We start from the raw sequence: 25,519 nt of genomic DNA, 5'->3' as shown, positions 1-25,519 counted from the left end.
ATCGAATCTAGATCATGCGAATCATCTTGTCTCTAAAGTTCTTTAGTGTTTATAATGTAGAAAGCATTTCATGGATTCTGAATGAGTTTCCTGTTAAAACATTAATGCTATTGTAGGTGAAATATGAATGACAAACTTTGGTAGTAGGTTGTAGACTTGGGTGAGAACACTGGCTGAAGTGCATCCGGCTGAGATTATGAAAATTTTAGTTTAGCCATTTTAGTTCATTTTGAAAAGTGGCTGTTTTCACAGTGCATTAAAATTAGGAGCAGGAATAGTTTTAAAATTTGATTTTCTGAAAATCAAGTTACTCAAACTCCTTTGTTAAAAAATACTTTCTTGCAATTATATAGTTGTAATTGGCCTTTGTTGTTTGTTCTTTCATTAATTAGATTCATCTTTTAAGACTCCAGTGATTAGAGTAGATGGTAATCAGTGGTGAAACTGGTTTACTATTCAAATACCTCAGCATTTAAATAGCACATTATATTGAGTGCAGGATTTATATCTGCTAAAAACAGTTGGCTGTCTTTGGATCACTATAGAATCCATTGTAATGCTTGCTTGTAAACTCTAGGAAAATTCTTTAAAAGTACCTTATTCAGATGGCTGATATTATAGGGTATAAAAGGTAGAAAGTAGATATATTGGTATTACTAAATAATGTATTGCTGCACATTTATCTGAATATCTGTTTCCTCTTATACCCAAGCCACCTCAGCATGTATTTCTTGAAAATAGGGATCTCTAGGATGTGGGTCACTATTTAGCAATTAGTTGTTTGTTGGAACTAGCGTGCCATTGCTTCATTAGGCAGCATCCCTTCTCAGGGACCTTACTTCTGTCTGGAATTGTCTTGCTGCCTTTTGGGATAGAGAACACCCAAGGCTTGCCAATCCTTAAGTGCGCGCTCAGTGGTCAAGTTGTGGCTTTCAGCTGCTCTCTGTGCCTATCTAGGAGCATTGGGAGGGCTCGTCTCGTCCCTTTTCCTTCAGCAAGCTTAAAGTAAGGTTACTTGTAGAATTTATCTGTGAGCAGATGCTTAAGGCACCCTCTCTTTCAATCATTTGTACTGCAAAATATTAGGTGAATTAGCACTTATTTTTTCTGTATTTGGGGGACTGGTTTTATTTAAGTAAATGAGTATCTCTGCTCTTTGCACCTTTTGTTTTGTTTTGCAGAAGCATCTTTTCATAGAGAGAGGGTAGCTAAGTGTACCAGACACCCCCTTTTCCCTCTCTCTTCCCCACCTCCCATTGTGACAAGCATATTAGAAAGACAGTTTGATGTGTTTAAATTGACTTGGCTCATGTTTGTCTTTCAGTGATGGTATCATGTTTTCTTGAAATGGTGGGGTAGGGATCCTGTTTTTATGCACATGAAAGGAGGAGATTTGCCTCCTCCCACCCCCAAAGTACTCACAATATTTTCCATCACTTGAAATGTGGAGTTTTGACTTTAGACCCTTAAATTTTGTTTTTTAACTTGTTATTGATTACTATTTCCAGTGATGCATCAGTAGTTCTGTGTGTATTCCAGCTGTTTGTAGAGTTGGTATGGTTCTCTGAGTTTTTGTTTTATTTTTTGAGGTATAAAAACAGTTACGATTACACTCCATGGAGTTGCATCCTGCCAAGTATCCATGTTCTTGTGAAAAGGCAGAGAAAGATCGCCTATCCCAAGAATTCTACCTTCTGACTAAAGGAAGTGTGTCCAGAACAGCCCTTGCAAATGGGAGGCCACTTGTTTACTTGTTCTGGTGCTAGAGCATTGATTTCGTGAGAAGACAGGCTCTGGGTGGACGTGCAGACAAAGAAGCACCACACAGAACCCGATTAGCCTGGAGTACTGATGATTCTTGCCTTCAACTGCAGAAGGGGCAACTTGTAGCTTACTGTTTGTGTTTACACCTCTGGTCTTAAACCTGCTCTCCACCACAAAGTACTTGTTAATTGGAGAAACAGGTGATTTTTCTCCTTTATTTTTTAAGTTGACAAAACAGAACCCCTAAATAAAAACAAAAACTGAGTAGTTTATTACATTTCAGGTTATTTTCACACTGCAAAAAAGTCCTGTATTAGCTTTTGAATAAGTCCAAATACTCAAGTACAGAGATTGTTATATTTTACTTTGCACTGATGAAACATGAAGATAGATGTTGGCCTTTTCCAGGCATTTCATGATGAACTGTGTAGACACTTTCAAAGTAATCCATTTTGGCCAAATCTGGCAGGAGATGTAGTCAGAGACCTGACTTTGAAATTTCTGGGGAGCATGTAGATTTATGTGATCCCTTATTTCGTTTTGGGAGTTGAGACTCTCCAAGAATATACTTTGTTATGGAATTGACTTATGAGCTACTTAAAGCTACATGAGACAGTGTAGAAGAGTCTACATAGGTGGTAATCCTGTATTCTCATCATTTGAAGTAATTCAGACTTCTTCTCTCTGGAGCATAAAATGCCTTAAAAAACAAGACAGGAAACAGCCACTGCCATGGAGTCAGCTTTGACCCTAACAACCATACTCCAGGGCTGTACATATTTGTAGGAGCAGATGGCTGCATCTTCCTCCCACTGAATGGCTGGGGGCGGGGCGGGGTTGAGCTGCAGACTTTGCTGTTAACTTAACTGGAAGCACTACTAGACCTATATTAATGGGAATTTGATGAAACATTTTTAATTAGATTTATGGTCTTTGGATATATAATTGTGATTTTTGAATCATGTTATTTTTGGTTTGTTTTAAATTTATGTGTTTGGAGCTATATCCTGTGGGCATGAATTTTATAAGTTAACAAATGTGTGTGTGTGCTTAATGAAAGAGCTAAACTAAGAAGATTTTTATATGTGTGATGTGTTCATCAAAATAATAGGCCGATAGCAAGATGTTCAATTTGAAAAACTGCCTTTTGGTTTTGTCTCTCAAACCCCAGAGAGCTTTTATTTGGTACATGAAAAGGGAATGTGGGGGGGAACTTAAAATTAAGTTCCATGATTTTTAAGATTTCTCTTCAAGATCATATCTCAAATTCTGCTTCAAAGTAGAGCAAAGCATTAAAAAAAACCCACAACTTTGTATCTATCTAGCTATCTAAAATCTATCTACTTACCTACCTATCTCCTACCTACCTCTTTAATTTTTATATGTGTAGCAGACTTTACCTAAGGCTCAGAATGATGAAGGTTGTATCATACTACAGGAGAAAAACAATTAAAAATTGAATGTTAAACATCCTACTTTGCAAAATTTATTTGGCCATTGACAGTTTTCAGAGGGACAGTAATTCTTTCTCAAGCGCTCCCCCCTCCCCCACATGGTGTCCACATTGTCTGATAGGTTCATGAAATGTGTATACTGAAATGAAGGGCATCAACACTGTAACACATTAGGCTTTCCAAAATAAGTCAGTGTTGCTAATTTTGTGTGTGTCTTGGTCTCCTGGAATTTACACAGATGTTCTAGTGGGTTGGAAATATTTTTAACAAAAGGAATATTAAGTGAGGACGTAGACGTTAGTAATACCACTTTTTCTTCCCAATTCTCTGTCTTCGTATTTTATAGAAGGATGTTTTAAGTTACTCTATTTCTGTGGTCCATTAGGATCTTTTTGAGTGATAGGTCCATATTATTGTCAGCATGCTTAGAGTAATTATTTACGTTTAAGGTAAGTACAATAGTAGTATTTGTCTTTTCTATTATAGCTCATGTGGAAAGGACACTTTCAGGTGCCATGTGTGCTAAACTCTTCCTGGAAATTGTAAGAATCCAACTAAAACAACTTTTAAAACGATTTCAGCTGTGCAAGTCTACTAAAGCCAGTCTTTAAGGGGTTTTTGCTGTGTTTGACAAGTAACTCTTTGTACTGCAATTCTGTGGCTTTCAAACAAAACGAAGCCAAGCAAAAGCATGAAAACAAAGTGCTGTGGTGTTTTTTTTCCTGCTTACTTATGTTACATATTAATGTGTAAACTAGACAGATTAATAATAGAAAGGAGATGAGTGCAGAAGTGGAGCACTTTTTTTCTAAAGCATTTAGAGCAATATAGTTATATTTTGGTAGGATATTCTGTGCCTGATCACAAATGCCAACATTTGTTCAATTTCTCAGACTCCCCCCCCCCCCCAATAGCTTGAGTAATTTAAGAAAACAATTAAGAAGCTTATTAGTTTCTAGTACATATTCCTATTGTGTGCGTTTGACTTTCTTTTCCCTTTTTTTCTTACCTAAGGTATATTGTCTGTGGTACAACTAAATAGTTAAAAATATGAACCATCACAATACTAACACTGTATTTGATTCAAGTGTTCAGAGTGTATTGCAAACAAATATTCTCTCAACTTACATTCAAAATAGCTAAAATGTTACTTTAACAAGTTAAAAGCTGAGCATTGTAACTATTTTGGCTAGATATAATTCCGGACTGTTGAAGTTGAGTAATTTCCTGTGACATTCCAACTTTGATCAAGCACAGCAGGAACTTTTAGCATGTCTGTAGAGCAGCCAGTGCATCTCTAAATGCCCTAAGGTTGCGAGAATAGAAAGGGTGCCAAAAAAGAAAGAATGCTTTCTGTCATTAGGGAACAGTGACAGAATAAAAATGGAAAGGTTTTTGTTTCCTTGAGACTCTCTGTTAGATAATTGAGCCTCTGATGTATAAATATGCCCTGTGGCTGTGTATTACATAAATAAGAGATACTTTTTTTGGGTGAAATAAAAATGATTTTTGACTAATTGCTGAAACTTATTAACTGATGTCCATTAATTCTTGAATTTTCTACTTAATATTTTTTTGTTAGTCAAATCTATTAAGAATTCTGTTGTCTTAAAAAGAGAGAGAAAATAACCCGAGATGGGGAAGGGGGGAGAGAGAGAGAAAGAGACTACTTAATATTAAAAAAAATAGTTTTATTTAGATATAATTAACATATTAGATGATTCAATACTTCAATCCTGTTTAAAGTTGTGTAGTCATCACCAAAATCAACTTTAGAACATTTTCTTCTTTCTTATACCCAGTCCTGTTGACTTCTCATTTCCATCCAACCTCCTCTTCCATGCCCCAAGGTTATTAATAAGCCTTCTTAAATCTTGATGGCACATTCTTCTTTATATAGTCCAGCTTCTCTGATGATTTGTTCAGCATAAGTCTGAATAAGTACGGTGAGAGGATGCAGCTCTTAGGCACACCTGTCCTGATTTTAAATCATGTAGTGTGCCCTTGTCCTATTTGCACAACTGCCACTTGAGCCATGTCCAGGTTCCACATGACACAATTAAATGTATTATAATTCCCATTCTTCTCAAGGCAATTTATACTTTGTTATGATCCACATAGTCAAATGCCTTGGCCTAGTCAGTAAAACACAACTAAACATTTTTCTGGTTTCTCTGCTTTCAGCCAAGATCCATCTGCTATTAGCAATGATAACCCCTTGTCCCATGTCATCTTCTGAGTCCAACCTGAGTCTCTCGCAGCTCTCTGTCCAGGTACTGATGCAACAGTTGTTGGATAATTTTCAGCAAAGTTTTACTTGCATGTGATATAAATAACATTGTTCTATAATTTGAGCCTTCTGTTGGGTCTTTTTTTTTTTGGGAATGGGTATCTTCCAGTCAGTTAGCCAAGTAGCTGTCTTCCAAATTTCTTGTCATAGATGAATGAGTGCTTCCTCAATTTTTTGAAAAATTTCAGTTGATTTTCCATCGATTCCTGGAGCCTTGTTTTTAGCTCATGCCTTCAGTGAGGCTTCCACTTCTTCCTTCAGTACCATTGGTTCTTGCTAATATGCTACCTATTGAAATGGTGGAATTGTTGACTGGTTCTTTTGGTACAGTGACTCCATGCATTCTCCTCATATTCTTGGAATGCTTCATGCAACACTTAGTATTATACCCATATAATCTTTGAATATTTCAATTCAAGCCTGGGGTATTTTTTTTTTTAGTTTTTTAGTTAAGATATGCTGAACATGTTCTCCATTTTCTAACTCTATGTCCTTGCACATTTCATTATAATATTTGTATTCTTTAGTTGCCCTTTGAAATTTTCTATTCAGCTCTTTGATTTCATCATTCTTTTTCAAATGCCTTAGCTTCTACGATTAAAAGCACATTTCAGAGACTCTTCTGACATACACTTTGGTCTTTTCTTCCTTTCCTGTCTTTGTAATGAACCATTGCTTCCTTCATGTGTAATGATCTTGATACCCTCCTATACTTCATCGATCTTCTGCCATTAATAGTCAATGTGTGAGGACAGTTTTTGAGATGATCTTGAAATTTAGGTGGGATAGATTCAAGTTCATAGTTTGACTTTAATGCACGTTTTAATTTTCTTCAGGTATAATTGAACTTACATATGAGCAATTGATCAGTTTCGCAGTCAGCTCCTGGACTAGTATTCGCTACTGATAATGAGCTACTCCATCACCGATTCCCACAGATGTATCATTTTGATACATCTGATTTTCCCACAGAAATCGATTTCTCTATATTCTATCTGTAGAAGTCCATGTTTATAGTTGCCTTTTGTGTTTTTGAGTAAGAGTATTTGTGATGAAAAAGTTGTGGGCCTTGCAAATTCTGTCATTCGAAAACCAGCATCATTTTGATCACTTAGACCATTATTTTCCAACTCGAGTTCCTTCTTCTGGCTTTTGAATTTTTGCATTCCAGTAGCCAATAATTATTAGTGAATCTTGATTGCATGTTTGATCAATTTCCTGAACATCATTGGTCGAATCACCCAAATTTTGTATCACTAGTTTTAGTCGTTGATTAATAAATTAAATAATAGTTGTATTGATTGGATCATCCAGTAGACATTGTACAATCACAGGCAACATTGTACTTAAAGATAGATCTTGAAATATCCTTTTTGACAATGATTAATGCCATACTTCTTGAATCTGTTATTCCTGGCATAGTTAGCCATATGGTTATCTAGCTAAAGAGTGCCAACACCAGTCCATGTCAGTTCACTAAGTACTAGGATGTCGATCTTTATGTGTTCAATTTCACGTTTGACGTCTCCTAGTTTTTCTAGATTTATACTTCTTACATTCTAAATTCTGATTATTTATTGATGTTTGCAGCTGTTTCTTCTCATTTTGAGTTGTGCCCGTCAGAAAATGAATGTCCCCTAGGCTTTCCTCTATCTCTGTCTTATAGTGGACTCTCCTTTGAGAAGGTAGCTCTTCCTCAGTTATATTTTGAGTGCCTTCTGACCTGAGGGGCTCACCTCTGACACCCTCACTGATAATGTTCTGCTGTTCCTCATGAACTTCTAAGTATCCGTCAATGGGCTGCTGATTTTCATAAGGTTTTCTATAATGATTTTTACCTATTTTTTCTTCATAGTATGTTCTTAGGCTGGAAGGGCTGATGAAACCTGTTCACTTTGGGTGACTGCTGGTATTTGAAATACAAGTGACTTAGCATTTAGCACCACAGCAACATGAAAAACCACCACAGACAAGTGTCTCTTTGATTTTTTTTATTGTTTATATTTGGCCAATATTTGAGTGAATATATTATTTGTAACACAACTGAGTTTTTGAGAATAGCTCTTAAAGCAGGTCAGCAGTTCTGTGAAAGTTATCTTGTAAGCTTTTAATTTTGACGCATGGATGAAAATAGATTTATTTTTGTTATTTTCATTGGCCTGAAAATGAATTTTCAAATATCTAAAGGTATTCAGCAGCACTAGTTTAAGAAATTATAATGGAAAATCATTATTTTTTATGTGATACCTGCATATTTCCTGTATTTTTCACATAATATTTTCATGTCACCCACATATGTCTTCTCTGGAGGTCTTTTGAGATATCATTATCAAAGACTTGCAAATTGGATATTAAATTGGATGATTTGTCTAGCTCTTTCTGGATTTTTTCCTGCTGTCTCATGATAAGATAACATACTTTAGCTTTTCGAGTCAGTCTCAAGAAGAAACTCACAATCCTCTCATCAATTTCATATTGCAGATCTCTGTTATTTTCTATTTCTCATAATTATTTATAGTAATAGCCAACAAGATAAACGCAAATAAAATATGCTAGTAGCAAAAATTATTGCCAGAATAGGACAAAAGGAAATATAATTAGAAGATATAACCCCTCAGGCTATCATGCATATTTTAAAAGATGTGCAAGGAGGAGACAAATGAAGAGAGAAGAAGGAGGGGCAAAGCCCAGGTTAGCTGCTTTTGGTATTCATGGCAGGCTACTTGATGTATTCATACAGGATACATGGCATATTTCTGTTTTGGGTACCTTGATTTGCTTATCTAACATATTGAGATTGAATTGTGTAATCCAAGTATGACTCAAATTGGCTAAGCTGTGATTTCCAGTATTGTGTGATTGTCCTTCATATTGTGATTTGATATAATTACCCCATGTTATGTATTATAAATCCTCACTTCAATATCTTAATGAGATATAGGATTAAGGTGAGTTGGATATGAATTACAGCTTTACTAAAGGGGGGACTCAAATCATACTTTCAGAATCCTTACTCAAATCATGCCTCTTGGGTCACACTTATATGAAAGGAAAAAGAAGGAAGCAGAGCGTAGGCACCTGACTACTCCTGAGAAATGAGAGCTGGGACTTGAATCTGTCCTTTGGATCTGGGATCCCTGTGCTGTCAAACTCCTAGACCTAGGAGAAGACCGATGCCAAGAGGCATGATGTCTCCAAGAGCGCTGATGTTGAAAGAAGAAAGGGACTTTCTCGTAGGACCAACACAGAATATCTTCCTCTAGAACTAGCACCCGGAATTTGAACTCCTAGCTCTTAAATACTGTTATTATAAATTCCTGTGTGCCAAAGCCATCCGCTTCTGTTACAATCACACTAGATTACTAGCTGCACTGACAGCACTCACTAAAAACCAAGGCTATAGGAATTGATGGAATACCAACTGAAATGTTTCTACAATTTATGAATCAGTGGAAGCACTTAGTCTACACCAAGAAATTTACTTGGCTACCTGGCCAACGAACTGGCAGAGATCTGTATTTGTGCCCATTTCAAAGAAAGGTGATTTATCAGAATGCGGAAATTACCTAACAATGTCATTGTCTCATACATGTAATATTTTGGTTGCAACAGTATAGTCACATGGAGGACATAACACAAGGGATAGTGTTGCTGATGCCAGATGGATGTTGGCTGAAAAGCAAGGGCGGCCAGAAAAAAATGTTTACTTGTGTTTTATTGATTATGCAAAGATATTAAACTCCATGGATTGTAATGAACTATGGATTCCATTGTTCTGTAATTCCAGAGCAATTCATCGTCAGCATGTGGAACGTGTATGTGAGCCTAGAGGCAGTTGTTAGAATAGAACAAAAGAGAGCTATGTGATTTAAAATCAGGAGTGTTGCATGTGCTATGGTTGTATTCTTTTATCATAGTTTCTCCATCTGGATGATAGGCAAATTTGAGAAGACGGTGGTATTAGCACAGGAGGAAAGCACAGGAAGTATTAACAACCTGTGATACGCAGATGACAGGACCTTACTTATTGAACCGAGGAAGATTTGAAACACTTGTTGATGAAAATTAGAGAGTGCAACCTTCAGTATGGATTGCAACTCAGTGGAGAGAGAACTAAAATCTTCACAACTGTACCAGTAGACAAATCTCAATTCATGGAGAAATTACTGAAATTGTTAATGATTTCATTTTGCTTGGATCTACAATCAGTGCTCATGAAAGTAGTAATCAAATCAAATAACGTATTGCATTAGGCACATGTGCTGCAGAAGATTTCTTAGTATTAAAGAAGAAATATGTTACTTATTTTGAAGACTAAGATGAACTGAGCCCAAGCTATGGTATTTTTAGTTGCTGTGTAGGCATATGGAAGTTGGACAGCGTATAAGAAAACTGTTGGTGTTGGTAAAGAATATTCAAAGTAACATGGATGTTCAGAAGGACAAGCAAACATGTCTTGGAAGAAGTACAGCTCCAATGCTACTTAGAAGCAAAGATCAGAATATTTTGTGTCCTCTACTTTGGACTACGGATCAGGAGAGACCAGTCAATGGAGAGAGAAATCGTGCTTGGTAAATAGAGAAAAACAACAACAACAACAACAAAACGAAGGCTGGCCCACAGGTCCCTGACAGCTATTTGTTGAATGAATGAATCTATCTCATCTTTCCAAGAAGCCATCCATGCAGGCACTGTCGCTGTAGCTCTACTCATCCTGGAGTTCATGCACAGCAAAACATAGCAATGTACACAATACAAAACCAGAAACCCAATTCATTCTGTGTGATAGTGAGCATATTCACATAACCAATCAGAGGGGATTCATTGGAGGTTGAATCCATGTGTGGACCCTGAAAATGGATTTTGGGCCCCCACTGTAATCCATCACATTTTATAAACTGGGTGTTCATAGTTTAAACTCTAATATCATTTCCTCTTTGGGGTTTGGACTTTATTATTCACAATCCTTGGATCACACAGGTAATTATGCTTCTTCCATATGGGCCCAGTTGACACCTCACTTAGATGGCTACTTGTTTGAAGACAAGCCTTTAAGACCTCAGATGTTATACTTTCTAGTCCCGGGTCCCCTCTACTTTCTTTGACAAACTTTGCTATGATACCCACCCACATCTGCAGTGATCTCTTCAGGAGGGTGTGCAATAAGTAGGTCATGCCATAAAAATTAATTATTCTCAGATTGGGGTTCAAATTAAGTGTATTTATGATTTATATATGTCTGTGACTCACTTTAAACACATCATTTTCATGTTATGGTAGAGAACATTATAAGTCATTACCCTGAGGTTATAAAGTAATTCTTTTGATGGTGTAATTATTTAGCCAATGGTGTAGAATTTACAACACTGTTGAGAAAAGGACATTATACAAGTGTCAGTTGGCTGTAAACTTCAATAGATGAATTGTTGATTTGTATAGATTAAATTTTAAGTAATTGGGCACTGTTAACACAAACAATGGGGGTTGATGATAGAGCGAAATTTTCAGTGACATACATTCACAATGACAGAACCAGGCCTACCAAATTAACACGTCATAATAAAGAAAGGAGAGCATTAAAATAATAAGTAAAGGCAGCATAACTCCACCAAAATGCAGTGATCCACCAGTTCTATAACCTTGGATAGCAATCATCTGGTTCTGAAACACTAGGGAGTGTTAACCTTAAGACTAAGGGTTATGTGTGCATTTGAGGTAAGGCCCAGTTCACTCAGTGGAGTTTCCACATTTCTGGTATGGCCTCTGCAGGAGGATGTGCATTCACTTGTATATGGCAAGAAATTTGGAAGGGAGCTTCCAGGACAACTGACTGTAAGAGTTCTATATTTGTGCTCATGGCCCAACAGAACTTAGAGGTTATTTAACAATATTATTAATATTACATGCAAGTAAAAATTGTAAAGATAATTCAATAATGGCTATAGCAGTACATCTACAGGTGGTTAACAGAATTTCAAATTGGATTTAGAAGGGGACCTATAATGGTGGATATCATTGCTGATGTCAGATGGATTTTGACTGAAAGAATACCAGAAATATGATTACTTGCATTTTATTGACTCTACAAAGGCATTTGACTGTATGGATCATAACAAACTATGAAAAACTTTGTACAGAATGGTGATTCCAGAACACTTTGTTATGCTTATGCATAACCTTACATATAGCAAGAAGCAGTCATTTGAACACAGCAATAGGAAAACTGGTTTTGAAAGCATGAATGGCATGTCAGTGTTGTTTCTCTTCACCATATTTACTTAATCTGTATGCTGAGAAGCTGGACTGTGTGAAGAACCTAGCATTAGGGTTGGAGGATGCTATATGCTCTGGTGGCACAGTAGTTACACGTTGGGCTGTGAGCCACAGGTCCACAGTTCAAACTTGTCAGCCACTCTGTGAGAAAGATGGGGCTTTATACTCCTGTAGAGGGAGAGTCTTGGAAACTCACACAGGTAGTTCTAGCCTGTCCTGGTGGGTAATTATAGGTCAGCATTGACTCCATGACAGTCGTTTCTTTTGGGATATGCAGATGACACAACCTTGCTTGCAGAAAGCAGGGAGGATTTGAAATACTTAAAGAGTGCCATCTTTAGTATGGATTACAACTCAATTTAAAGTAAGAATTCTTAAAATGGTGCCAATATACACCCTTTATCAAGACATTATTGTGATAAATAGAGCAAGGATTGAAGTTATCGAGAACTTCATTTTGCTTGGATATACCCATCAATTCTCATGGAAGCAGCAGTTAAGAGTTCAAGGGACATATTGTAGCAAATCTGCTACAAAGGACATCTTTAAAGAGCAAAGATGTCACTTTGCGGGCTAACACACGCCTGTTCATCATGGTACTTTCAATGGCCTCTTATGCTTGTGAAGGCAGGATAATGAATAAGAAAGAGCGCAGAATAATTCATATCTTTGAATTAGCAGGTTGCCGAAGCATATCGAAAAACTGTGCCTATAAAAACACAGAAATTTGTTGTGCAAGAAATAATGGCCAAAATGTTCCTTTTTAAGGAGTGATGACAAGAGTTTATCTCACTTTGGACATATGATTAGAAGAGACAAAACCTCAAACCAAACTTCATGTCAGTGAGCCAATTCTGACTCATGGTGACTTTATAGGGCCTGCCCCTGTGTCTTTCTGAGACTAATTCTTTACGGGAGTGGAGAAAGCTTCATCTTTCTTTCGTTAAGTGGCTGGCAGTTCCTAACTGTGGACCCATAGAACACCCATTTCTTTCAAACTGCTGTGGACTCACAGTTCACAGCCCAGTGGCACCAGGAGTCATGGGGAGACCAGTCCCTGGAAAAGGACATCCTATTTTGGTTAAATAGATAGAGGATGAGTGCAGTAGAAGATGCTTGACAAGATAAATTCACACAGGTCTGTCACAATGATCTTGAATATAACAATGTGAGAACAGCACAGGTCTTGTAGTGTTTCAGTCTATTGTATGTAGTGCCTGAATTGACTTGTCAACATCTAACAATAACAATCACATTGAAGAGGGAATTCAGATAATTTTTGTGTGTATGTTTGTCTTTTTACTTTCTCTTTAGTGTTAGAGTAGGGAGTTATCTGATTATTAATGAAAACAGTATGTAAAAGAAATTTTTATTTTAGCATGCTTATTTTTGAATTAGAAATTATAAGATTGTCTATTGCATTTTGCATTTCATTCATCTAATGATGGTTTGAATTCTCATCTGAGTGACAGGGTATGAATACTAACATATTAGTAATTTCCTGTAAATGTCTAACTTTTCCTATAAAGGAAGATCGGAAATTGGACAAACATAAATAATTTTATATAAAAATGATTTTACAGTGTGCCAGTAAGATTTTGAATAGCAGTTGAAAACTAAATTGTTTTCAGATGTAATAGCTGTTAATAGAGGGCTCATAATAGATCCCCAGAGGTATAGTATGCCCCGTAGCCTTGCAAATGGTTCTTATTTTACGCTTTCAGCTGGGACATGAAGTGTGTAATACAGGTTGTGGTTTATAGTGAAATAATAATTCTTTGTAGATCTTTGCCTTGGCGTGATGTTTACAAATTTCTTGAATCGAAAAGGGTTTTATGTTGTGGTAGAAGAATAGTTCTTTACTTGCCTCTTGATCTTTCTGTTCTCTCTGTAGGATTAAGAAGGAGCCCTGGTGGTATAGTGGTTACCCATTGGGTTATGATCTGTATGGTTGACAGTTCAAAACCGCCAGTCTCTCCTTGGGAGAAAGACTGCGCCTTCTACTCCTGTAAACAGTTATAGCCTTGGGAACTCACAAAGGGTCACTATGAGTTGGCATTGATTCGATGACAGTGAGTTTGTTTTGTGTAGGTTTAGGCAGTCAGTAGAAGTTTTGATTGCCTCTTAATTTTATCAGTATTATTTTAGCAATTACTAATAGAATTGCTATCACCTGAATTTATTTCATTTCTGTTATTTAAATTGTGAAAATATTAGCTCCTAAATACTCCATTACATTTTCCTGGAGTCCTCTAACTTGGTTACCTGTAAGAATTAATAAGTATTAGCTTTTAGCAGAGGTTATATAGTTCACATTGCTCTGTTAGTCTATTTATATTTTGGTTAATAAACTCCAACTGTTAAGTGAATACAAAGGAGCTTCAAAAGTTTTGGGGAAGATGGAATTAATAGATAATGGAATTTTTCTACAAAGTTTGGGGTCATACCCTATAATTACCGAGGAGTTACTTTGTGCCAAATATTCATTTAGACATTAGGCTTTAATATGTAACACACCCTTATATTCCTGGTGTTTCCAGTCTATGGGGAGAGTTATTACATGCCATCAAGTCATTTCAAACTCCAAGTGACCCATGTACAACATACCGCAACTGCCCCATCCTCACAGCTGCTGCTACATTTAGTCCATTGTTGCAATCCCGGTGGCTGGCTGTCTTTGTAAGAACTTTCCTCTTTTTGCTGACCCCTCACTTAACAGGTATGCTTGGGACTAGTTCCTCTGGATAACATGTTCAAAGTAAACGAGACATGAGGAAGGTTTGCTAAATAGTGAATAGTTGCTCAATCACTTTTTGTTATTAGTTGATTCTGATTCATGGTGACCTCTTGTGCGGAGTGGAGCTGCTGCTCCATAGGGTTTTCAAAGATTTAATTTTCTGAACTAGATCACCAAGCCTGCCAAATCAGAATGGATTTGAATGGCCAACTTTTAGGAACGCTGATGGTGTAGGCACATTGAGCTGCTAACAAAAGGTCAGTAGTTCAATCCCACCAGCCCCTCCTCAGGAGAAAGATGACGTTTTTTACTCTGGAAAAGATGGACAGCTTTGGAAATCCACTGCCACACAGGGTTGCTAGGAATTGGAATGGACTCTATGGGAGTAAACTTGGTGTTTTGGTTTGAGTGTGACTAGCTGAGCTTTGCCCCACCCAGGGACTTCACAAGTTGCTGACGATACAGGCTCTTCTAGTAAATATATTTTGTTTTAATAATGAGATACACAAAGAGCCATTAATTAAAGAAGTTATATCGACTGAACATTGACTTCGTTAATAAAAAACATCAGCTGTGGGGAAAACCAAACAAGCAAGAAACAAAACCAAAAAATTAAAAACTAAAGTAAGACAAAGCCTTGTCAACCTCCTTTCAAAGGAGCATTTTGTATACTTCTTTCAATATAGATTTGAACATTCTCCTGGCACCCATGACATAGTTAATAGTCTTTCAACACCAGAATTCAAAGGTGTCAGTTTTTCGGCCTTCTTAATCATTGTTCACCTTTTTCATACATAGGAGGCAAAATTATGTTAGGCGCACCTTAGTCTTCAAAGTGACATGTTTTTTTGCCCCCAGCACTTTAAAGAAGTCTTTTGCAGAAGTATTACCCAGTAGAATGTATCTTTTGATGCCTTGACTGTTGCTTTCATGGTCATTGATAATCCTTGACAACTGTAGTCTTTTCTCTGTTGATCATGAGGAGACTAGGATGGGAACCTGTGTTTTGAAAAATTTTTGGTCCTACAATTTTCTTCATCTGATTTTTTTTTTTGGTAGCAACTGTATAGATTTAAGAAATCTACACTAATTATTAGGGTGGATGGATCCTTGATGTATTATATTGTGCCTTTATGTTCAGAATTATCTTCTTGTCTTTGGTTTTCAAATATTTTATTATGATATAGTTTGGAGTGGACCTTACTGTACTCCTTCTGCTAGTGTAACTTTCTGTGTTTGCAGGATTGGCTCCTTGTTCCCATCTAGTGTTTGTTCTCTGTGATTTTCTTTTGAAAAATGCTTTATGTACCTTTATTATCATGATGTTCTGGAATTCTAAAATTTCTGATGTTAGATTTCATAACTGAATCCCACATTTCCATTTGTCTTTATTCTTTTCTCATTTCTTTTGAGATCTAATTCAGTTACTCTGTCTTCTAATTCAGTTATTTTTTCTTCTGACTGCTTGAAATTATAGTTGATGTTTTTCATGCATTTTCTAATTCTCATTATTTTAGTGTTCAGTTTCATTATTTCTCCCTCATTTTGTAATGTTTTCAATCTCTTGAGTTTCTCATTGTGTATATACTTTTGTTTCCTGTTATGCATTAGTTTGTTTTCTAGGCTTTTCCCCCTTTCTTTAAACATATTTAAAGATATTATAATGGTTTTATTGTGGTTATTTTCCTTAGCTTGGTATCCATAAGAAAAATCTTCTTCTTCCTATTAATCTTTTGATTGGGTCTTCTCTTGTGATCCTGTATGTTTTACTTCTAGTATCTTCTCTTAAATTTCACTAGAGGGCACTCTGGTCCTTTGGTTCTTTAAATGTTGCCTGTACATTTCATTCTGATGATTTTTATTTTGTGCTGTAGTTTATGTCCTCATATTTTTGGTGTTTTTGAAAAGTCTCTGGATGGTTACTCTGGCTGATTTTTCCTAATGTGGTTGACTGCAAGTGTGAGCAATCCCTCTGTTTGGGGTGGATTTGCCTGAAGTCTTCTCCAGATGGCTGCTGTCCTAGAACTGCATGCCTTTACTTCCTATTTTATTTTATGTCACAGCTCTCTGCTGCCCTGTAGATGTGCTGTGCGTTGGAGTCACCTCAATTTCAAAGGATGTGCTGTGATAAGTATTTGCCTAACTATAGAGGAAAGTGGCTAAACCATTATTTGCGTTCTTAGCAGCAAGGCATGAGAGTTGCAGTTGTTCCATACTCTTATCAATTCCTGATAATGTCAGTTTCCTTAAATTTTAACTCTGATAGCGGGTATATACAGAGCCCTGGCAGTGCAGTAACTACTAACCTAAAAGTTAGTGGTTCAAATACATTCATAGGCTCTGGAGAAGAAAGACCTACTGTTAAACTTCCAAAAGGATTACAGCCATGGGTCAGTTCTACTTGTTTACATGGTGTTGCTATGAATCATAATTCTCTTGACAGCACATAACAACAAAAGCAACAGTGAGCATATAATGGTATTTTGCCCTTTTAATTAGCTTAATGTCTAATTAAATCATTCCCTGAGTTATTAATACTGTCAAACATCTTTTCATCGTGAATTGTATGGATTCTTTATGTATTTTTTCATGCCTTTATATATACTTTTTTTCAACAGTTTTATTGGCAAAGTAATTTACATATCATATAATTCAATAGTTCAATCATTCAATCATACCAAGAAGAATTGTACAGTCGACCCCACTTCAATTTTAGAGGATTTCCCACCCAATTGTTAAATCACTGCTAAGATGAGTTATGCAATCACAATCCATTCTAGTGCTCTTTGGTTTAGTGAGGGGCGTCATGTCCCGTGGTGGGGCCGGCCCTATGGTCTTCTCTGTGCGTTGTCTGCTTGGAGCAAGACTATCTCCTTGGGCCTTGGTGGGCCAGGATGTCCCCTCCTCCCTCTACATACCTTTGTGTTTCTCCCCTGTGCTTTAATCTGATGTGCCCCTCTCCCCAAGATATAGCCCCAGTGCTGTCCTCTGAAGTGCATTCTTCTGAGTGGGGAGGTGTCCACATAGTTGGGATTGGGGCTGGTCTCACAGACCTCTCTATTGGTTCCCTGGTACATGCCAGTATGTTGTATTCAAGTTCTGCCATATCGGGTTGAAGCCTGGTCTCTATCTCCCTCTCCTGTGGAGATATAAACAATACCCTCCCCTTGGGTGGGTTAGTGCCCTGCTCCCCCCTACCCATGACTTTTTTCCCCCCTCCTCTATTTAGTTGGCTGCCATATGTATCCCTGGATCTGGGTTCGCCCCTGCCATAGTTGCTGGACCTCACCCCAGGGATGTATGTATAATAGTGGCTTTTCCCCTATGTCCCTTTATTTTTTTAGCTTACCTCAGTGAACTTATGTATTCTTGATGTACAATTAACCAACCCATCAATATTGACATATTTTTATTAACTGGCATCTAAATTTGATGCTCGTGAGTTGTAAGAATGTGAACTGGTCTACTGACCACCACTGGTCTGTCAGTTTGTGACACTGTGGTGGCTTGTGTGTTGCTGTGATGGTGTAAGCTGGTATATGTGTCACTGGTAATTCAAATGCCAGCAGGGTCACCCAAAGTGGACAGTTTTAAGTGGAGCAACCCAATTAAAATCAGCTGTCCACTTTGGAGCAATTTGATTCACGGCCATTGAGTTGATGCTGACTCATAGCGACTCCCTAGGACAGGGTAGAATGCCCCTGTGGGTTTGAGAGACTGTAACTGTTTACAGGAGTATTCTTCTGCTGAGCAGCTGGTGGTTTCAAACTGCAACCTGCAAGATTGCAGCCCAGCACATAACCACCATGCCTCCAGGACTCCTTGGAGAAATTAGTCACAGAAAATCTTATGCAGAGCATCAAACATTGTCAGTGACTGAAAGCTTAATGAATAGAAGCAGAGCATTGTCAGAGATAGTGCCAGAAGATGAGCCCCTCGAGAGGTCAGAGGACACAAAAAATAAGACTGAGGAAGAACTCCTTTCTCAAGGTAGGGTCTACCATAATAACATGAGTGGAGCAACGCTTGCAAGAACATAAAGTGTTTGGGACCTTCATTTGCTGATGGGGCACAACTCAAAATGAGAATAATCCATTGCAAAAATCTAATGATCAGAATTGGAATATATAAAATATGAATCTAGGAAAATTGGAACCCATCAAAAATGAAATGGAATGCAGAAAGGTCAACATCCTAGGTGTTAGTGAACTGATATGGACAGGTATTGGGCATTTGAAATCTAAACATAAGGTTTACTTTGGTAGGTATGACACAAAGGGAATGGTCATGCCTTTATTGTCAAAAAGGATATTTCATGAGGGAGGGAGGGGAAAATGAGGAGCTGATACCAAGGGCTCAAGTAGAAAGAAAATGTTTTGAAAATGATGATGGCAACATATGTACAAATGTGCTTGACACAATGTATGTATGTATGGATTGTGATAAGAGCTGTATGAGCCCCCAATAAAATGATATTTTTTTTAAGTGGGAAGGACTTGAATCACTTGCTGATGAAGATCAAGGATTGAAATCTTCAGTATGAATTACAACTCAATGTGAAGTAAATAAAAATCCTCATAACTGGACTAATAAGTAACAACATAATGAGTCGAGAAAATAATTATCTCTTGCTTGGATCAGCAATCAGTGCTCAGGGAAGCAGCAGTCAAAAACCCTAGTGAAGGGTTTCACTGGGTAAATCTGGTGCATGAGACCTCTTTTGAGTGTTGTAAAGCAAGGGTGTTAATTTGAGGACTAATGTGTGACCGACCCACGCCATGGTATTTTTCAGTTGCCCATATGCATGTGAAAGTTGGGCAATGAATTGAGGTAATTGACTTGTGGTGGTGGGGAATATTTAAAGTGTCATTGACTGATTGTGGGGCAGCGGGTTCTTCTTCTTTGTAAAATTCTTTAATGTGGCTTTTCTAGCCAAAGTCTCTTAATTCCCAATAACTGACCTCGACTAAATGTGTCCTGATCTTCTTAATTCCCAATAACTGACCTCCATTCAGTGCATGGGTCTGGTAAGAAGGTGAGGGAAAGTACTGATAGGATTCACTTGTGAGTAATTGCATCTAAGATTCGTTAGAGGGCAGTCCTGCTGTGTATTAAATGTCTACTCTGAGAAATAGGAGTAGAGATCTCATGACCAACAAGAACTAGGAATGGAGCGTGTTCTCTGTACCCAAGATCTCTGTGCAGCAAACCTCCTGGATCCAGATGAGAGCTGTGCCTCAGTGGAGCAGCAGCAGAGCCAGGAACTGAGTGATGGACTTCCCATCCCCCAGCAGGTTAAGATGAGTGCTTTTGTGAGGAACTGATTGGGTATTCTCCAAAGTGGTTGAACTATTTTCAGCTATATGTAGGGTAGGAATTTCTTCATCTTTGCCAACACTTATTTATGCCATTTTGCTTATACCCATCCTAGAGAGTCTGATGTGGTATTTCACTATAGTTTGATTTGTATTTCCCTACCGGCTAATGATGTTGAATATTATTTATTCATGTGCATACTGGCAAGTTATATCAGTTTGGTTTAGATTTGTATTTCCCAAGTGCTATTGGCCATTTATATGTCTATTTAAATCAAAGTTGTCTTAATACAACAGTATCTACTTTTTATTTAGGTTCTAACATTCATTGAAGTGATTACACAGAATTCACCTACAACATTAATGTTGATTAAGGAAATGAACAGGTTTTCATGTGCCTGTGTCATGTACTGAGAAATGCTCAAGGTTCAGTTGTTCTCCGGGACAAGTTAAAAGTTCTCTCAGAGCTGCTGACAAATACTCAAAGGGCATGCCACTCAGCTGTAAGCCTCAATCTGGAAGCATTCAGCTCAGAGTTAGTGAGCTCAGCCAGTGCTCCTTCCTTTATTAAGTGCCCAGAGGCACCCCATTCCTCAAGCCAGCCTCATGTCGAAAAGCCCTTGGTTTTACTAGCGCTGTGGCTGGGAAACCCACCAGTTTGTTTCATGCTCTGCCTCTTGGTTCTCATGTCACAGCTGTGTTTTGCATCCAAGAGGTTCACTGCACAGAGATCTCAGGTTCAGAGCGGCCACTATATTCCTGATCCCTGCTGGTAGTGATATCCAATTTTGCTTTTCATAGGGCTCATTTTACACCTAGCAGGATGGCATTCCAGGGAGACCTGTTCACAATTACTCACAAGTGAATCTTATTAGTATCTCCCCCTACTCTTTTTTAAAAAAATCATTTTATTAGGGGCTCATACAACTCTTATCACAATCCATACACACATCAATTTTGTAAAGCGCATTTGTACATTCATTGCCCTCATCATTCTCAAAACATTTCCTCTCCACTTAAGCCCCTGACATTAGGTCCTCATTTTCCCCCTCCCTCCCGCTTCCCCCTCCCTCATGAGCCCGTGATAGTTTATAAATTGGTATTTTGTCATATCTCACCCTGTCTGACGTCTCCCTTCACCCACTTTTCTGTTGTCCGTCCCCCAGGGTGGAGGTCACATATAGTTCCTTGTAATCGGTTCCCTCTTTCCAACCCATTCTCCCTCTACCCTTCCTGTTTTGCCACTCACACCACTGGTCCTGTAGGGCACATCCGCCCTGGATTACCTGCATTTTCAGTTCCTATCTGTACCAGTGTACATCCTCTGGTCTAGCCAGACTTGCAAGGTTGAATTCGAGTCACGGTAGTGGGAGCGGGGAGGAAACATTTAGGAACTAGAGGAAAGTTGTATTTTTCATCGTTGTTACATCGCACTCAGACTGGCTCATCTCCTTTCCCCCCTACTCTTAACCAGACCCACAGGAAAGTGTCACTCGGTGAGTTAGAAACTAGCTAGGAGAGCCACATTAAATAATTTACTACCCCTGCAGTATCTTTTGCCTAATTTTGGAAATTTAAAATATTTTAGAGTTATGATTTATTTGTACATTCTGTTTACAAAGTCTTTCTGAGATAAGCTTTTAGACTTAGTTCCTTGATCCATTTTGAGTGAATTTTTTTATGTGATATAAGGTATGGATTCGGCATCATTTTTTGCATGTGGACATCTAGTTGTCTTTGATATAATTTGTTGAAAACACCATTATTTCACCAATGAATTTTCTTGGCATTCTTGTTGAATTGATTTTTAGATTGTCATTTCTACAGCATTGATATATATGTCTATCTTTATCTATATGAAGGGGTTCAAAAAGTTTATGGAAAAAATGGAATTAGAAAATCTGATAATTTTTCCACCAAATTTGTGAAAATACCTTGTATGTACAATATCGCGCTTTAGAGTTCTAACAAGTTAAAAACATTGGAAGTGGGAGTCCTTTATGTTTCTTCTTTTTTTTTTTCAAGATTGTTTTGACTGGAATAGGTTCTTTGTATTACTATGTGGAATTTAGGATTAGATTGTCAATTTCTGCTGCCAAAAGGCAGCTGGGATTTTGCATTAAGGGTTGTCTTGAATCAGATTAATTTAGATAGCATTATCTTAACAGTATTGTCTCCTGATCTATGTACACAGAATGTTTTTCCATTTCTAGACTCAAGTCTTCTATTTCTTTAAGCAATTTTTTATGTGTTCACTTTTGGATAGTACATTAATAGTATGTATATACTCAAGTATAAGCCGACCCAAATATCAGCCGAGGCACCTATTTTCCCCACAAAAACAGCATTAAAAATGTGCTGAAAAACTCGGCTTATACATGAGTATATACATTTACAGAAATACAGTTGATTTTTTAGTGTATTCATCCTTTGTACTGAAACTTTATAAAGTCATTTATTCTAATTGGTTTTCATAAATTCTTTAGGATTTTTAATATATAAGGTGGTATCCTTTATGAATAGAAATAACTTCAAATTGGCTTTTACAGTTTGGGTACTATGTGTGTGTGTGTGTGTGTGTGTGTGTGTGTGTGTGTGCCTAATTGGCCTGTCTGGAATAGCCATACAGTGAGGAGTAGAAGGACACACAGCTGATATTCTTGCTTTCTTGATCTTCAGTAGAAAGCAATTCAGTCTTCCACCATTTAACTCTTGTACTAATTACATATTAACTAATTTTTATAGATGGTCTTTATATTGTTGAGGGAATTCTATTTCTAATTTGTTGAGACTTTTTCTTATGAAAGGGTATTGAATTTTGTCAATTACTTTTTCTGCATTTATTAATATGGTCATTAAACATTTTATTAGTACTTTATTGAGTTTAGGATTTTAAATCAACCTTTTGGTTGATTTGGGACAGAATGCTTTGTGTAATGGCAAATAATCTTTTTAGTATTTTGCTGTATTCAGTTTGCTAGCATTTGTGTGTGTGTGTGTGTGTGTGTGCATTTCTGTGTCAGCATGGACAAGGTAAGGCAGGAGGATTCCTTGTGGAGTAATGGTTAAGTGCTTGGCTGGTAGCTGAAAGGTTGAAAGTTGGAATCCATTCCACAGCTCCACTAGGAAAGACCTAGCTAACCGTTTTGTTCCTGTAAATATCCAATCCACACCAAACCCACAGCCGCTGAGTCAGTCCTGACTTGTAGAGATTCTATATATAGTTTCCAAGGCTAGAAATCTTTATGAGCGCAAATAGTCTCATTTTCTCCCAGAGCAGCTGGTTGGTTTGAGCTGGTGACCACTCAAATAGCAGGCCAGCGTTATGGTGGCATTCTGCTCGCCACATGGATCCTGATGCATTTGAAATGGACTTGTTGATGCCATTCACCAGCAGTGCCTGGTCTATGCATACCTCAGGTTGTATCAGTGGTTGTACACGTCATCATGCCAAAAATAGCAAGAGCATGCGCAGGGTATATTGGTTTGCAGGTGGCAGAGATAGTTTGTACTTGACTGCTAATGGAACGCTGTGGGGGCTTAACGTGCCCAACCGGCTGCTTCATGGAAGGATTACCTGATGATTTGGGCTGGAACCAAAGGGGCAGAAATAGGTTTTGCTTTTTAGTTTTATTCGGTTGTAGTTTAATTTTCTTCTGCTGTCTTTGGTTTTAGTAGTATGCAGGTACTAAATGGCACCTTACAGTGAGGTGGAAAGGATTTGTTCCCCTTCTAATCTGTGGACGAATTTATGAAGCTCTCTCATTAGTTGTCCTTTCAGACTAATGAGAACTTTTTGTTGTTAAGTTTTATTTTGTTGTTATTGTGGAGAAATCTACACAGCAAAACAAGCACATATTCAACTGTTTGTACATGTACAATCCAGAGACATTGACTGCTGGTGTGAGGTTGTGCAGCCAGTCTTACTCTCTTTTTTCTAGTTGTTCCTTCTCCTGTAACACCTATTCACTATCTCCTCGATTTCCTATCTGATATTTCAAGTTGTTGTTGTCGTCACTTTGATCTCATTTAGTCCTTAAAAGAGTAGAATGCTTATTAACTGCCACTGTGTTGATTCCGACACCTAGCCACCTTATAGGGCAAAGTAGAACTACCTTGTTGAGTTTGCGAGGCTCTGGCTGCTTACAGGAGCAGAAAGCCTCATCCTTCTCCTGGGGAGTGGCTGTGGTTTCGAACTGCTGACCTCACAGTTAGCAGCCCAACTCAGAAACCATGATACCACAGGGCTCCTGATAATGTTTAAGACACACATTTTTACAAGTTAAGCTCAACGATTACTTGATTTTAAGAAGGCTTCAGGATATACTTTGGGCTGGACCAGAGGAGGTACACTGGTACAGATAAGAACTGAAAATACAGGGAATCCGGGACGGATGAGCCCTATAGGACCAGTGGTGTGAGTGGCAGAACAGGGAAGGTAAAGGGAGAATGGGTAGGAAAGAGGGAACCGATTACATGGAACTGTGTGTGACCTCCTCCCTGGGGGACAGACAACCGAGGAGTGGATGGAGGGAGACGTCGGACAGGGCAAGATATGACAAAATACCCATTTCTAAACTATCAAGGGCTCATGTGGGAGGGGGGAGCGGGGAGGGAGGGGAAAAATGAGGACCTAATGTTGGGGGTTTAAATGGAGAGAAAATGTTTTGAGAAACGATGTACAAATGTGCTTTACACAATTGATGTGTGTATGGATTGGGATAACAGTTGTATGAGCCCCTAATAAAATGTTTAAAAATAAAAATAAATAAATAAATAAATAAATTATTTTATTGGGGGCTCGTACAACTCTTTACCCATACATCCATCCATTGTGTCAAGCACATTTGTACATTTTTTGCCTTCATCATCCTCAAAACATTTGCTTTCTGCTTGAGTCCTTGATATCAGCTCCTCATTTCCCCCTCCCTTCCTGCTCCCTCCTCCCTCATGAACCCTTGGTAATTTATAAATTATTATTTTGTTTTAAGTTTTAAAGATTATTCACTGTATTAATTTCAAGAGTTTATCCAGTCTCCTTGGGATCAAGTCTGGAGTCCTTGCGAATTTGAAATTCTGCTTTACATTTCCCCTCTTCGTTCAGGATCCTTTGGTAGGTTTTTAATTGAAATGTTCAGTAGGCTGAAACCATTCAAATCTTCTAGTTTCCTGGAAATGTGGGCAGTTGTTTGTGGATGCAACTTGCCAAACATTCCATTATTTTCTTCTGCTCCGGCTCTGTTTTATCCTTTCCCTTCAAGCAAATAGAGACCAGTTATGCCTTGGACGGTCACTTGTCAAACTCAGTTCATTCCAAATTCATGTTCAACCACTGTAAGTTTGAGAACTGGCATATTTTTTTTCCCCCAATAAGAAATAATGGAAAACCAAATAATTGGTTCTGAGGCTCAAAAATTATACTTCTAAATTCATTTTTCCAGGACTTTAAATCACTATGGAGGCTTTTAGCTTTCTCTGATCACTGTCTCAGATATGCTATTGCCATGAAGTTTTTTTGATTTACACAAATTAACAGTATATTTTCAACTCCTTCAGTGTTCTAGATCCTTTGTTTCATAGTTAACAATTTCACACCTTTCTCTGCTTTAATCATTCCCCCACCCTCCCAGTGTTGATATTGTCAACTTAGAACATTCAAGCAAGTGGTGACCTGAGTCAGATTTCT

The 25,519-nt window shown here is 37.8% G+C and overlaps 1 protein-coding gene across 3 annotated transcripts in view; it reads left to right on the top strand.

The window, feature by feature from the left end:
* TASP1 (taspase 1) overlaps positions 1-25,519 on the top strand; it is a 311,341-nt gene that overhangs the window by 33,554 nt on the left and 252,268 nt on the right. The window lies entirely within an intron of this gene.

The sequence above is a fragment of the Echinops telfairi genome, unplaced genomic scaffold (genome assembly GCF_000313985.2).
Source record: "Echinops telfairi isolate 266 unplaced genomic scaffold, ASM31398v2 ScPeMD7_5592;HRSCAF=6446, whole genome shotgun sequence".
NCBI lineage: Eukaryota > Metazoa > Chordata > Mammalia > Afrosoricida > Tenrecidae > Echinops > Echinops telfairi.
The sequence above is the reverse complement of the archived record's forward strand: the minus strand, read 5'-3'. Positions and strand labels throughout refer to the sequence as shown.